We start from the raw sequence: 14,718 nt of genomic DNA on the forward strand, positions 1-14,718 counted from the left end.
AGGGTGGGAGCTGGCACGTAGTCTTTTACAGTGGAGTTATGTAAGCCGTCACTGTTATCTGAAATAAATGAATTAGACACCCTCTAAAGTAATGAATTAAGAATTCAGTAGCTACTACATGAAGCACAAATTACAATCATGTCTAATTCGGTGTATTCCGTTAACACATATATGCCCACGTGATCGAAAACGACACTGCTGATACCTGACAAGGTCGCCTGCATTCAGGCTGACCCACACAACACATGCGCCAGTCGGGTCCAACAGAGCATTCGGCAGGTCCCATTAATTTGGCAACGTTGAAACTCATCTTGTGCGACACTGACATATGAGGACGACTGCACCCGTTTCAGCAAGAAAACATTAAGTTCAACATATTACTCTCGTGGGTCGGTTCGCAAGAAGATGCGCGCACTTTGTAAAAATAAAACTGTGGAATAGCTTGCCGTTCGTAAAGTATATTTTACAAGACAAATTCTTTGCGGAGTTTCTTTCATAGTTATACTATCTTTTATGTTACTTACCTACCTAATGAGACTAATTAATAGTGAATACGTTGTAATAATAAGAATGATTATCAAATTTCAATTAATAAACATTTACTAGCGTAAAATATGTTTCATTTTGTTTATTCAAGACAATGTTTTGCATCTATCGCTAGAGTCGAGAGCAAACTTGTAGTTTGAATTCTGAATGTAGGTCTCGACAATGACGCTTGAAGTCACTGATACATTGTAAAAATGACTTTATTGTCACTATGCATCATCTCGCAATTTGCAGAAGCGGCTGCAGAATCTTTTACTGGCGACGCACTAGCAACACTCACCAGTGGCTGAGTGAAATCAGCCCGAAATCTTTGTAAGTCCCTCAGCTCATGTTGTAAGCTAGCTTCCATCTTTTAGAATGTGAATAAAAATGGCAAGGTACTGTTAATCAGAACAGAGGGAGAAGTTGTGATATAAATGACAATAGATTTATTTATCCTTAACATCACAAGACAACAAAAATTACAAAAGAAACGCCACACAAACATTTTTATTTGACAAACGCTTTCACTAACTTAGGGTTTATGGAGGAGAAAGCGATCACCTGGGGATGAACACACGACACTAACCGGAACCCTAATCGCTTTATCTGACTTCACACACGTGAATCCGGGCTGTGGCACAAACACTACGACACCATCAAGCATCTATACTCTATCGTTAAAAAAAAATGGAGTGAAAGGACAGGGTGCTGAGAAACATATATTGGAGCCCTATGCCATAACAGCGATTACTTTACCCTCTGCTCGTCAGGGCGGCACACCACGATGGGTTCGGCGACTGAAGTCAAGGACGGCCGCAATTTGTTATTAAAGGCGCGCGCCTGAAAAATGCAAGTATGCGGTCTCGAGTTCGGTTAATTCGGTACACAGGTACTTCCCCATGAGCGTATGAAACCCCGGTGGTTTCTAGTGTGCAGGTGGACACATTCGCTCGTCTGCCAAACCAATTTGACTCCCTCCCACGACTATGCGCGACGGAATATGTCAGATGTTTAGACGGCCGACTCAAGACAAATAATTAGACCCACGCATCACTCGTTGTGTGCATGATGCTAGAAGCAGTACCTCTGATGGTTCAGAAGATGACTGGCTCAGGCTCTAAGTGGCACACTAGCAAAGGACACAAGTCTCACCATCTCGGTAGAGACCTGCAGTTATTTACTAGCGAAGCTCCTGTAGAAGAGTGTCCTCTTCTTTCTCCGCCTTCCTTGCCAGCTCGTTATCAAAGCACACTTTAGCGCAAGCCAATGACGAGCTGGAGCGCGGCATTCGAAGCTCAGAGAGCGCCCCTTGCTCTGCATACACTGATTTGACCAATCAGAGACTTTAATTGGGAGAAAAGGAACAAAGATTCAGCTTCCCGACGTCTTTCCCATGCGTTAACGCCGTGTCTTACGCTAACAACATGACCAGGATGGAACGTCAGCCCTCCATAAGAAGCTTGTTATCTCCCCTGTTGCGTCCATTTCGAAGTTTCCGAAGAACGGCCATAAACTCGCTAAAAGCCTCTTCGTTTTACAAATATGTTTTGTAACAAAGTCTGGAAGTCTGGGCGCAAAGACCTGTCCCACGGAAATTCGTTGAACGCTCACAGTTGTTTCGCCGGCTTCCTGCTTCACAAGGGCCAATCCTCTGCTTTACTGCCGCCCTAAAATACGCTGGCGATTGCAGTGGCAACTGGTCGGCGCCAGTCACTCTACTTGGACGCGGATGTCGGCCGACCGAATTTGAAAGGGGTAAAATTGTGGCCTTGTGTCAGGCGGGACGGGTTTTTCTGAAAATTTCCGCACAAGCTAGACATGCTGCAAAGATGCTGATATCAGTGGTCATGTAAACATTCTCACACCTGCAGACGACTTTCTGGATGCCCACGTAGCACAGACTCCCACCAGGTTCGTCGTATTGTAAGAGCAACTGTGGCAGCTACCGCAGCACAGGGCTTCAGAGCTCCGATGAGTCAACACGAACAGATTATCAGCAGGGGCAGGCAAATCTCTAGCTCCACTCACGCCACAGCATCGACGGGCACGGCTTGAGTGGGACTGTCAGAGAACGAACAGGCGCGGTGTGGTCTTCAGTGAAGAGAGCAGAGTCTCCCTGAATGCAAGTGATGGCCGTTAGAGGTACAACGTGTACGTGGTGAGAGCTGTCTCATGGAGTCTAATACACTCTGGCCCCACCGTAGACATTAAGGTCTGGGGTGCGATAAGCTACAGGTCTCGTTCACCTTTGGTATTTCTATTGGGGACACTGATCAGCACTCGGTGCGTGCAGAATGGTGTTATACCGGCTATTATGCCATTCTAGCAACAGGAAGGTGAGCTGTTGTTCCAACAGGAAAACGCTCGGCCGCACACTGCCAGTCAAACTTCTCAGACCAGAATGATCTCTGGTCTAGTCCCCAGTCGAACTCGTGGGGGATATGTTGGGACGACTCGTGAGTCTTTATCAACCAACAAATCTTACAGAACTGCGTGAGCAGGTCGTGCAGACGTGGCGTGACGTAACTCAGGCACTATTCGCCATCTGTACGATCGACTGGATACCAGAGTCAGCGCCTGCACTGCCACCCGTGGAATCTATACCACGTACGAATATGGATGTTACGCCGGCCGAGGTGGCCGAGCGGTTGTAGGCGCTACAGTCTGGAACCGAGAGACCGCTACGGTCGCAGGTTCGAATCCTGCCTCCGGCATGGATTGGTGTGATGTCCTTAGGTTAGTTAGGTTTAAGTTGTTCTAAATTATAGGTGACTGATGACCTCAGAAGTTAAGTCCCATAGTAATCAGAGCCATTTGAACCAACCATATGGATGTTTCAGCATGGGTCGGTCGGTAACTGGTACCTCAGAACCGTCTGCGCTATTGATCTGAAAATGTAATCGTTTCATGTACACCATATGCCCTGTTGAAACAATAAATCTTGAGGGAAGTGGAAACCTCAACAACGTATTAACTTTTTTCCGGTTGTGTATTCGCGGACTTTTACCACGTAGCCAGTATTTTGTCTTTTGTCGTACCTTCTAACGAATTCAAGTATTTTTTTGTTGGCTTTATTTACCTCAACTGCGTCCATAAAGTCATATGGTATAATATTTTGGGGTAACTCTTCAAGTCAAACAAAAGTTTTCAGAGTCCAAAAGCGTGTAATACGTATTATTTGTGGAGTAAACTCACGGACGTCTTGTAGAAACCTCTTCAAAGAACTGGGTATACTAGCTACTGCCTCTCATTATATTTACTCCTTAATGAAATTTGTCCTAAATAATATATCTCTTTTCCCAACAAACAGCTCAGTTCATACATACAATACCAGGAACAAAAATGATCTACACAAGGACTTAAAAGCACTTACTTTAGTTCAAAAAGGGGTCTACTACTCAGGAACACTCATCTTCAATAATTTGCCAGCAAACATAAAAAATGTAGTTACAAATAAAGATCAGTTTAATAGGAGCCTGAAAGACTTACTAGTGGCCAACTCCTTCTACTCCATTGACGAATTTTTTAATAGAAACAAATGATATGTTGTATATATTCATCTATAAGTATTGTTATTCCAGCTTAAGAAAAAAGTGACATGTTCCATATCCACGAGGATCTCCTCAACACGGATCTATGGAACGAAAAACTAATCTAATCTCTAATATAATCTAAATCATTGTTCACTTTAGATAAATTAATGTCTCTTTTTCCGTAGTCCTTCTTGCTCTGGGTAGCTGTTTTTTCAAACATAAATACCTCTCAAATACACTTAGAATATAATCACGTCTTCCATAGTGGCTCTTTTCCTCCCAGAAACCTACTGAAACATCCAACTCGATAGCTGTTAACAGAACCACTCTACTATGAAGCTCTTGGCATTATTGAAAAGCTATACCACGTACGAATATGGATGTTTCAGCTGGGTTGGTCAATACGTGGTACCTCAGAACCGTCTGTGCCATTGATCTGAAAATGTAATCGTTTCATGTACACCATATGCACGGTTGAAAAAATAAATCTTGAGCGAATTGGAAACCTCTAGAAGGTATTAATTCTTTTCCGGCTGTGTATTCACGGACTTTTACCACTTAGCCAGTATTTGGTCTTTTGTAGTACCTTCTAACGAATTCAAGTATTTCTTTGTTAGCTTTATTTACCTCAAGTGCATCATTGCTCAATTTAGATAAATTAATGTCTCTTTTCCGTTGTTCTTCTTTCTCTGGGTAGCGGTTTTTTGAAACATAAATACCTCTCAAATACACTTAGAATATAATCACGTCTTCCACAGTGGCTCTTTTCCTCTCAGAAACCTACTGAGAACATCAACTCGACAGCTATTAACAGAGCCACTCTACTATGAAGCTCTTGGCCTTATTGAAAATGCAATCTCAGTACGGCAAGCATCCGAAGCTTGCTTTCAGATGCTGCCTTAAGAAAAGTCTTAAAACCGGCAAAGGTAGTGAGAGCTCGGCCCATTCACAAAAACTTTTTCATTGGAGGGAGAACAAGCAGAAGTGCAGCACTACGCTTTCCTTTATAAACGTTTTTCCGACCTTCTCTCAGATCATTACGCCATCTACTTTTTGAATTCTCCCAAAAGTAAAGATTTCCTAATATCCTAATTTTTCTATGTATTACTTCATAATTCTTTTTATTTTCTTCAGTTAGGGATAAAGGTACGCTCCACATACTCTTGCCCCAGGCCCGCTTACTCTCAGCAATATTATATTTTAGGAAAACTTCTATCACTCTTCTAATAATAACAGTTTAACAATCACATTCTTTACCAAGATGTCATTCTAGGGGTTGCATGAGTAATCGATATAACATTGCTACAATGTTTTTAAAACCAAAATGAGTACGTTTACGTGCACCTAACCTACATAATTACGCTCTTACGGAACTGATTAACTTTGTCTTCGTCCTCCATCATTCAGTTTTGAGAGGGTAGTCAGTTTTGATGCGGTCTTAAGACCTCTGTGTTCTCAGCCTATCTCTTATTGTCTAAACACTTCTCACACGATGAAATCCGTCATTCTTTTAAGTGAGACACGTTTAGTGTGAATACAATGAAGAAAAGTTGTTCGTGTACTGTGTGCCTCTATGGAAATCCTGAACAGGAATTCTGCATTTCATTGTACATTTCCATTGTTCACGGTGACCTTTGGCTGTAGCAGGTAACACTACGATGTCACTAGGTTCTCGCCCAGTTTACCTACTCGATGATTTTCTGTATCTTCGCTATCAGAAGAAGTACTAATTTACCCCAGAATACTTATTTGGCAATGGACGTAGCAGTAGTAGGCTAGAATTGGACAAAAAACAAGATATAAATGTGAAACATAGATTGTTCAGAATGTAATAAACTACACTCCTGGAAATTGAAATAAGAACACCGTGAATTCATTGTCCCAGGAAGGGGAAACTTTATTGACACATTCCTGGGGTCAGATACATCACATGATCACACTGACAGAACCACAGGCACATAGACACAGGCAACACAGCATGCACAATGTCGGCACTAGTACAGTGTATATCCAACTTTCGCAGCAATGCAGGCTGCTATTCTCCCATGGAGACGATCGTAGAGATGCTGGATGTAGTCCTGTGGAACGGCTTGCCATGCCATTTCCACCTGGCGCCTCAGTTGGACTAGCGTTCGTTCTGGACGTGCAGACCGCGTGAGACGACGCTTCATCCAGTCCCAAACATGCTCAATGGGGAACAGATCCGGAGATCTTGCTGGCCAGGGTAGTTGACTTACACCTTCTACAGCACGTTGGGTGGCACGGGATACATGCGGACGTGCATTGTCCTGTAGGAACAGCAAGTTCCCTTGCCGGTCTAGGAATGGTAGAACGATGGGTTCGATGACGGTTTGGATGTACCGTGCACTATTCAGTGTCCCCTCGACGATCACCAGAGGTGTACGGCGTGTAGGAGATCGCTCCCCACACCATGACGCCGGGTGTTGGCCCTGTGTGCCTCGGTCGTATGCAGTCCTGATTGTGGCGCTCACCTGCAAGGCGCCAAACACGCATACGACCATCATTGGCACCAAGGCAGAAGCGACTCTCATCGCTGAAGACGACACGTCTCCATTCGTCCCTCCATTCACGCCTGTCGCGACACCACTGGAGGTGGGCTGCACGATGTTGGGGCGTGAGCGGAAGACGGCCTAACGGTGTGCGGGACCGTAGCCCAGCTTCATGGAGACGGTTGCGAATGGTCCTCGCCGATACCCCAGGAGCAACAGTGTCCCTAATTTGCTGGGAAGTGGCGGTGCGGTCCCCTACGGCACTGCGTAGGATCCTACGGTCTTGGCGCGCATCCCTGCGTCGCTGCGGTCCGGTCCCAGGTCGACGGGCACGTGCACCTTCCGCCGACCACTGGCGACAACATCGATGTACTGTGGAGACCTCACTCCCCACGTGTTGAGCAATTCGGCGGTATGTCCACCCGGCCTCCCGCATGCCCACTATACGCCCTCGCTCAAAGTCCGTCAACTGCACATACGGTTCACGTCCACGCTGTCGCGGCATGCTACCAGTGTTAAAGACTGCGATGGAGCTCCGTATGCCACGGCAAACTGGCTGACACTGACGGCGGCGGTGCACAAATGCTGCGCAGTTAGCGCCATTCGACGGCCAACACCGCGTCTCCTGGTGTGTCCGCGGTGCCGTGCGTTTGATCATTGCTTGTACAGCCCTCTCGCAGTGTCCGGAGGAAGTATGGTGGGTCTGACACACTGGTCTCAATGTGTTCTTTTTTCCCTTTCCAGGAGTGTACATGGGGTAGGGAGGAAAAGGGGGAGTACATGAAGAGACGATATGGATTTATTTTTAAAAACTGCAGCTATTCATTTTATCCTCGAAAGAAGCTGATTTAATTTGCTGAAAGCCGTCCACGCACACGACCGTCTCTTAAAAGTATCTGCAGCTTGTAAAGACGTAAAGGCAATATTTCCAAGAGTCAGAAGAAGATAATAGTGAAGTTGTTTCACTTTCTCTGTGTTGTAGTCAGCTGTATAGCCGTTGAGTCCGAATCTTCTTATCGTAGATAATACAGTTAAGGAAACTTGGTAACCTCCGTCATTCTTTGTCCCTTTCAACTTGAACATTAAAAAATCGCACTTCCTATGACATTACAAACCACTGCCACCAGAAATTGGCAAGGGCAACAAGGTGTTGCTATTTACTGCGAAACTGTACAGTAGATTAACGAATCCGCATCGTGCAGTAAATTACTCGACTCAAATTTATCATCTAGAGGAATGATGGCGCATGATCTTCATACGACGGAATTTAGTAAATAATGGCTTATTCGACTGCCAAACTTTAATTGGCCAAGTAAACAGATTAATCTAAAGTGTTAGAACTGGCTAGTAAACTGTCCCGTACTTTAACTTTCATTCCTTAAAATTTGACACTGATTACATCTTTTTTCAAGTTAATAGCTACGTTTTAAGCACGAGACTGCTGTCTAGGGAATTCTGATGGAAAAAAGATACAAGAGAGTGTATGAACTGCGGATTTTCGCACAATGTGGCGTCATGGTAAACTAGCCAAGACGCAGCTGCTGCTTTTTCCGCTATGTGGCTGTGTCTTGACCAACTGTGGGACTCGCTTGTCTTTGACTTGTGTATGGTAACAGATGGGACTGTCCCTTCTAGACACTCCAGCATCTTTTTGGTAGTCAGAGCCAGATAATGCAAACTCGCCCAACGGACAAATTAAGGCGAAACTGCACTGTCCAACACATTACTGTGGGCACTCGTCAAAAGCCTGGATTACAAACTTCTGCAGCACTCACTGCTGCGAGACGTGCAGGAAGAGTGTTAATGAGGTTTTGAAAGGTACAGACAAGGATGTTGAGCCATGCCGACTCCAGCGCCGTGGGCAGATGCGCTAGGTTTCTCGGTTGATGATCCATGGCGCGAACAGCGCGATCGATGTGGCCAGAGGAATACTGTAAACTCATTCTGGTACTCTTCGTACCACGCACATACATTGACAGCTGTGTGACATGTTGCATTATCCTACTGGTAGATAAATCGTGCCGAGGAAAACAAACGGCACTTAGGGGTGGAAATGCATACTTGTGTTCATCCATTGTGCCTTCGTGAATGACAAGATCACCTAGAGAATTCCACAAAAGATTTTCCAGATCCCAAAGCTTCCTCCTTTGCCCTGGACCCTTCTGACGATTGCTTTCGGTCAATGCATACCGTACACACCAACGGTCATCTGTCTGAAGGAGCAAGAGACGTGACTCATTTGAAACGGCCACCTTCCGCCAATCAGTGGACTCGTCGGGTCGCGCCAGGAGACCAGTTGTCTCCCGTCGCGTCGAATTAACCGTGGATCGGCTGAATTTACCCATAGTTGTTCACCAGGGGTAACTGGAAGATAAATGTCCAGCGATCATTGCTGGGAGTTATGTGGGACTTGGACTCTGTAAGCAACTGCTGCAATTGAAAAATCATCTTGAACGCTTGTTGCTAATCTCTCTACTTACATGCCCGAGAAATACGTTGCTCAGACTTGGTGGAGGACGACCTTGATATTCGATATGCTATTTGGTATCTGCAGAAATCATGGGCATTGCAGACTGGCTGAACCATATGGACTTGTTTGGTGTGCACCTTCGCTTCCAGAGTTTATGACCTGCTATTCGTAGTTATCTGTGGTACCGAAGGGCTGCTTATATTGTTTAATTTAGACTTAAGCTAACACCAGTGTTATTTAAAAGGACTTTAAAGGTCGTGTTAACAAACACTGGTAATTATTTTATATCACTCTTATTTCTTAAAACGTTTCTTAACGATTCTGTCAACACTTGCAGTATTTATACGAAACGACTTGTTTCGAACACTACAGATTCATTTTCTAGCATGGCCTGCTGAGGCTGCACTGACAGTGCTTGATCTTAATAATAAACATTAAAGTGGCAAAAGACGCTTTAAAAATGTTTCCAGAGTGAATGCCACAATCGACACCTGTGGACCAGTGTTCATAGGTCATCGGAACCTGGAATCGCTCTGACTGGAGTAGACTTGTCCTCAGTGATAAGACCCGCTTCGAACTAAGCCCCAATGACCAGTGGAGACATGTCTGGAGAGGCACCAAACAGCTATGGGGAACCAGCCTGATTGTCACACGCCATATGGCCTGACAAACAGGAGATACGCTCCGATATGCCATTAAATTTCACAGCACCATCCATTTGGTTGCCAACCACGACACCCTTATAGCACAGTGGTACGTCGACGATATTCTCCACTCGATTTAGTTTCCATTACTGGCAAGCCATCTTGAGTTTACTTTTCGGCAAGATAATGCCCTTCCGCACACCGGGGGAGAGTTTCTGCTGCTAGCCTCCGTGGTTGCCAAAGCCTACTTTGCCCAACGAGATCACCAGATCTCTCACCATTAGAGAAAATTTGAAGGATTATGACGAGGGCCTTACAATAACCTCGGGATTTTGACAACGTAACTCGTCATTTGGTCAGAATTTTGTACGAGATCCCTCATGGGGACACCCAGAAACTCTGTCAGTCAATGCCAAGCGAACAACTGCTGGCATAGATGCCAGAAGTCGACCAACACGTCGTTGACTTGCTCATTTTGTAAAGAACTTTCCTTAAATAAACCATCCAGGTTTTCTGAAATTGTAATCATTTGTCTGTCTGTAAATGCGTGTCACTTCTACTGATTTCTGTCCCATTCTGATAGTTAGTGCATGTTGCTGAAGCCAACTGGGAATTGTTCTTTAAGTTTAATTTATACATTATTTTACTGATGTCCATTTGTGTCACAGTGTTCTTTTACAATTTAATAGCAGCACTGGAGCGTGGCAAAAATCGACAGTTTAATCTCTTGAGTTAAATTGTTCATTTTACAATTCTGGAACTGTTTTGCCCAGTCAGTTGCATTCATTCCAGCTTCTCAGAATCAAGGTGTTAAAGAAATATATCACAACAATTTAGACTAACCCTTTAGAAATTCAGTCTTGTATGGTTCAACTGTTACGTTTTTGTGACGTGGCACCTTGTCACACCCAGCTCCTTGCTTGTCATAGTTTTTCAAATGTGTTCACATTTCTACGGAGCTCAAGACGCTTGGTAGAGTTCCTTGCTTTCTCATTCGTTGGCATCGTCAACTGACAACCAAACTGCCACATTCCAAGGTAACCTAGACCTCGTCCGAAGATGAACAAACCAGCCAAATCCGATAAATGAAAAACAAATTATCATAGAATGGAGACTAGTCGCAGTTTTGTCAACCTTTAAAATATATTTCAAATAATTCCTGGTAATATGTGCTGTAGACTTCTGCAAACTGTGCCGGACAGGAAACAAACTATTAGGGTGCCTGTTTGCTACTTGCGGAAAGCCGCTTATCCCAGCAAGAGCCCCAGGCCCTCCACAAAAGTGTCAATCCCCAAGAGTATTACAAACCCTTTTCTGTCAAGCCCTCTCTAGGTTAGTCTGTTGACGACTATGCGTTCAGAATCACTTCTTTTACTGTGCTCCATTGAATGGATGTGAATGCGGGCTTCCATTTTTTGTACCATTTAAATTTATGGAGCTCTATAGCCCCGAATAGATGCTGCACTTATTCCAGATTACACAATTCCGATAAGCCCAGTTGCATCTTAGTCTTAATGCCAAAGGTACATCTTTTATATAAAACTGAGACTATCGTATTGCTTGTGGGCCACACTAAGTATGAAAGCCAATGCCACAAAATGTAGAGGAACCTCTGTTGCCAGTAGTTAAAGATGATATAGTGCCTGTACGAGGGATAATGCTATTTCGTCCAATGAGTGGGCAAGCCGACAGTTATTACCATCAACTCCTCCCAGGAGCCACCCTTGATCGTTTCCACTTTACCACGTGCTAGTCCTTTATACTACATGGATACCAGACTATCTTACGCCACGAGGAAGATGAGAGCACAGAGACACTGTCAGATATAGTTGACCAGTGCGCATTAAACCATACCATTCGGCAGAGTCCTGTATTTCGTACCAAGGATGGCACTAGTTTTGCTTTGATTTCAAGGTTGACTCTACTGTAGTTTGATAAGTCATTGAGGAGCAGTGGCATGCCCTCTCTGGTGGAGGGAGTGTTATGTGGAGTAAAGAGCGAGGAGAGTGCACAGTGAGCCGAGTTGCGTGTTTATTGACTGTGCAGGACAGCACAGTGCTGGAAGTTCGCTGCAAGCCGAGTGCCAGCTTGCTGACGGGGGAGAGACAACCACGGTGAAACTTCCTTGCAGCTTAGAGAGCAGAGCGCACACATACAGTGGCGGAACGTTTCTCTCTCCCATGTTAGATTGCAGCTGGGCCCGTGTTTTCTAATGCTTTGGACACAGAACGGTATAACCCGACCAGTACATAAATATGAGTAGCTGCATTAAGAAAGGTAGCTCTTCATCACCTATTTCGAGATGGTATTTGGCTAATGTAAATATTGTGATCAAGCACAGAGAACCATAAGTGACTGTGTTAATCTGAGTGGACAGAATGAATGACAAGTTGAGGTTCTGGATACAGACCTATAACGGATTGTGCTGATGTGAGAGTCACAGAGAATGTTATTACCTTCTTGAATGTTGACTGTTATACACGGTGTAGACTCACTCATGTGACTACCAACTATGTTCACCGTCAGTGTTGGACACCCACTCACAGACGGCACGTGGGAGCACTTACGGTGGAGGATATATAAAACATGTCAGGGCGACGCACAAAACGGTGCAGTCATTATCGTTATGCAGAGATGGAGCTACTGTATTTATCTGACATCGAAAAGGGCTTTTGGGCCTAGGATGGAAACCTTTCTGAGAGGGCGAAGTTTTTAACCTTTTCGCGTGCCGCCATGTTTAAGGGGTACCGTACGTGGCAAAATGGCGCTATCCAAAACCGGCCCCGAGGCACCTGTAGTACACCAGGTTGAACAACGGCTGTGAGATGGGTAGGGGCGATTGAACCTGACACTGTTCAGCAGCTGATCACCAAGGTGAACCAAGGGGTCACCAACAGTGTCTCCTTCCAGTGAGCGTTGCTGCTTATAAACCTTCACAGCCGGAATCACACTAGCTGCTAGAGACGAAGGCTGAATTTTCACCCCACAAGCGCAGATGGCCGTCCACTGAATGACCACAGGTGGCCTTTTCAGATGAGGTACAGTATATGCTCCATCTGGCGGATGGCCGTTGCCGCGTATGGCGCAGCAACAGTCGTCGTAGGGGTCCACGCTGGAGTGAGCGTTATAATCCGGGGAATGATTTCATGTCATTCCCTACATTTAGTTTGTTTCTTGTTCGGGACGATGGCATCTACCAGCATGACCCTTCAGCTTCATTTACGTGGTGTGAAGAGTACCAAGTTGTGTTAACCATACACTCCTGGAAAGCAAACTCACCGGATTTAAACCCAAGGTCAATGCACTGGAATTGTCATCTCTGTCGGTACCGCCTCGAAATTCAATGATGCTCTTTGCATGCCCGTGCTGCCACAGGTGGTTATTGTGTCTGCTGATAGGTGGTCACACTAATGTGAATGGATGGCGTAGCTGCGTGTGTTAAAGAGACCAGCCATCCTGCGTTATTGGCTACATCCATACTATTAATGCTGGCAATGACTGCTGTGTTCTGTGGCTAATTCTGAACTGTTTCTGGTAAATGATCGCGTAGTTAACTTTCGTGTACACTGTATGCGAGGCTGTGGATATATTGAGTTGTACTGGGGTGGATACTACTGGCAGCCAACTAAATTGGCAAGTATCCATACCCTGTCTAAAAGCGAATCAACTCCTCAATTTCTTAACTGTGTATATTAAACGTTTCGTATTCAAGATTCATAAGAATTTCTGAAGTTTGCTTTTGAACCGTGCTGTATCTACACAGAAGCGAATAAATCGCCGCACCAACAAGCAGTTGTGTGACATAAAAGAAGGTTGGTAGAGATGTTTCTACATCTGAAACATGTCTATTTAAATTTCGCGCCAGTCGTATAAGAGTGGCCCTAGTAGCGCCGCAATTAGAATGCAAAACAGGCTTGTTTCAAATACATGGTAGTAAACGTTAGTCACCTTTGACATTGGTCGTGGTGAGCTGATGTTAGTCAAGAATGCCTTTAAGGGGACGAAGACGCCAGTATCAACAACTCACGGAAAAGTAAACTCAAGATGGCTTGCCAGTAAGGGAAACAAAATCGAGTGGAGAATATTGTCGACGTACCACTGTGCTATAAGGGTGTCGCGGTTGGCAACCAAATGGATGGTGCTGTGAAATTTAATGGCACATCGGAGCGTATCTCCTGTTTGTCAGGCCATATGGCGTGTGACAATCAGGCTGGTTCCCCATAGCTGTTTGGTGCCTCTCCAGACATGTCTCCACTGGTCATTGGGGCTTAGTTCCAAGCGGGTCTTATCACTGAGGACAAGTCTACTCCAGTCAGCGCGTTCCAGGTTCCGATGACCTATGAACACTGGTCCACAGGTGTCGATTGTTTCATTCACTCTGGAAACATTTTTAAAGCGTCTTTTGCCACTTTAATGTTTATTATTAAGATCAAGCACTGTCAGTGCAGCCTCAGCAGGCCATGCTAGAAAATGAATCTGTAGCGTTCGAAACAAGTCGTTTCGTATAAATACTGCAAGTGCTGACAGAATCGTTAAGAAACGTTTTAAGAAATAAGAGTGATATAAAATAATTACCAGTGTTTGTTAACACGACCTTTAAAGTCTTTTTAAATAACACTGGTGTTAGCTTAAGTCTAAATTAAACAATATAAGCAGCCCTTCGGTACCACAGATAGCTACGAATAGTAGGTCATAAACTCTACAAGCGAAGGTGCACACCAAACAAGTCCATATGGTTCAGCCAGTCTGCAATGCCCATGATTTCTGCAGATACCAAATAGCATCCGAATATCAAGGTCGTCCTCCACCAAGTCTGAGCAACGTATTTCTCGGGCATGTAAGTAGAGAGATTAGCAACACGCGTTCGAGATGATTTTTCAATTGCAGCAGTTGCTTACAAAGTCCAAGTCCCACATAACTCCCAGCAATGATCGCTGGACATTTATCTTCCAGTTATCCCCCTGGTGAACAACTATGGGTAAATTCAGCCGATCCACGGTTAATTCGACGCGACGGGAGACAACTGGTCTCCT

This window comes from Schistocerca gregaria, chromosome 4 (genome assembly GCF_023897955.1).
Source record: "Schistocerca gregaria isolate iqSchGreg1 chromosome 4, iqSchGreg1.2, whole genome shotgun sequence".
NCBI classification, from domain to species: domain Eukaryota; kingdom Metazoa; phylum Arthropoda; class Insecta; order Orthoptera; family Acrididae; genus Schistocerca; species Schistocerca gregaria.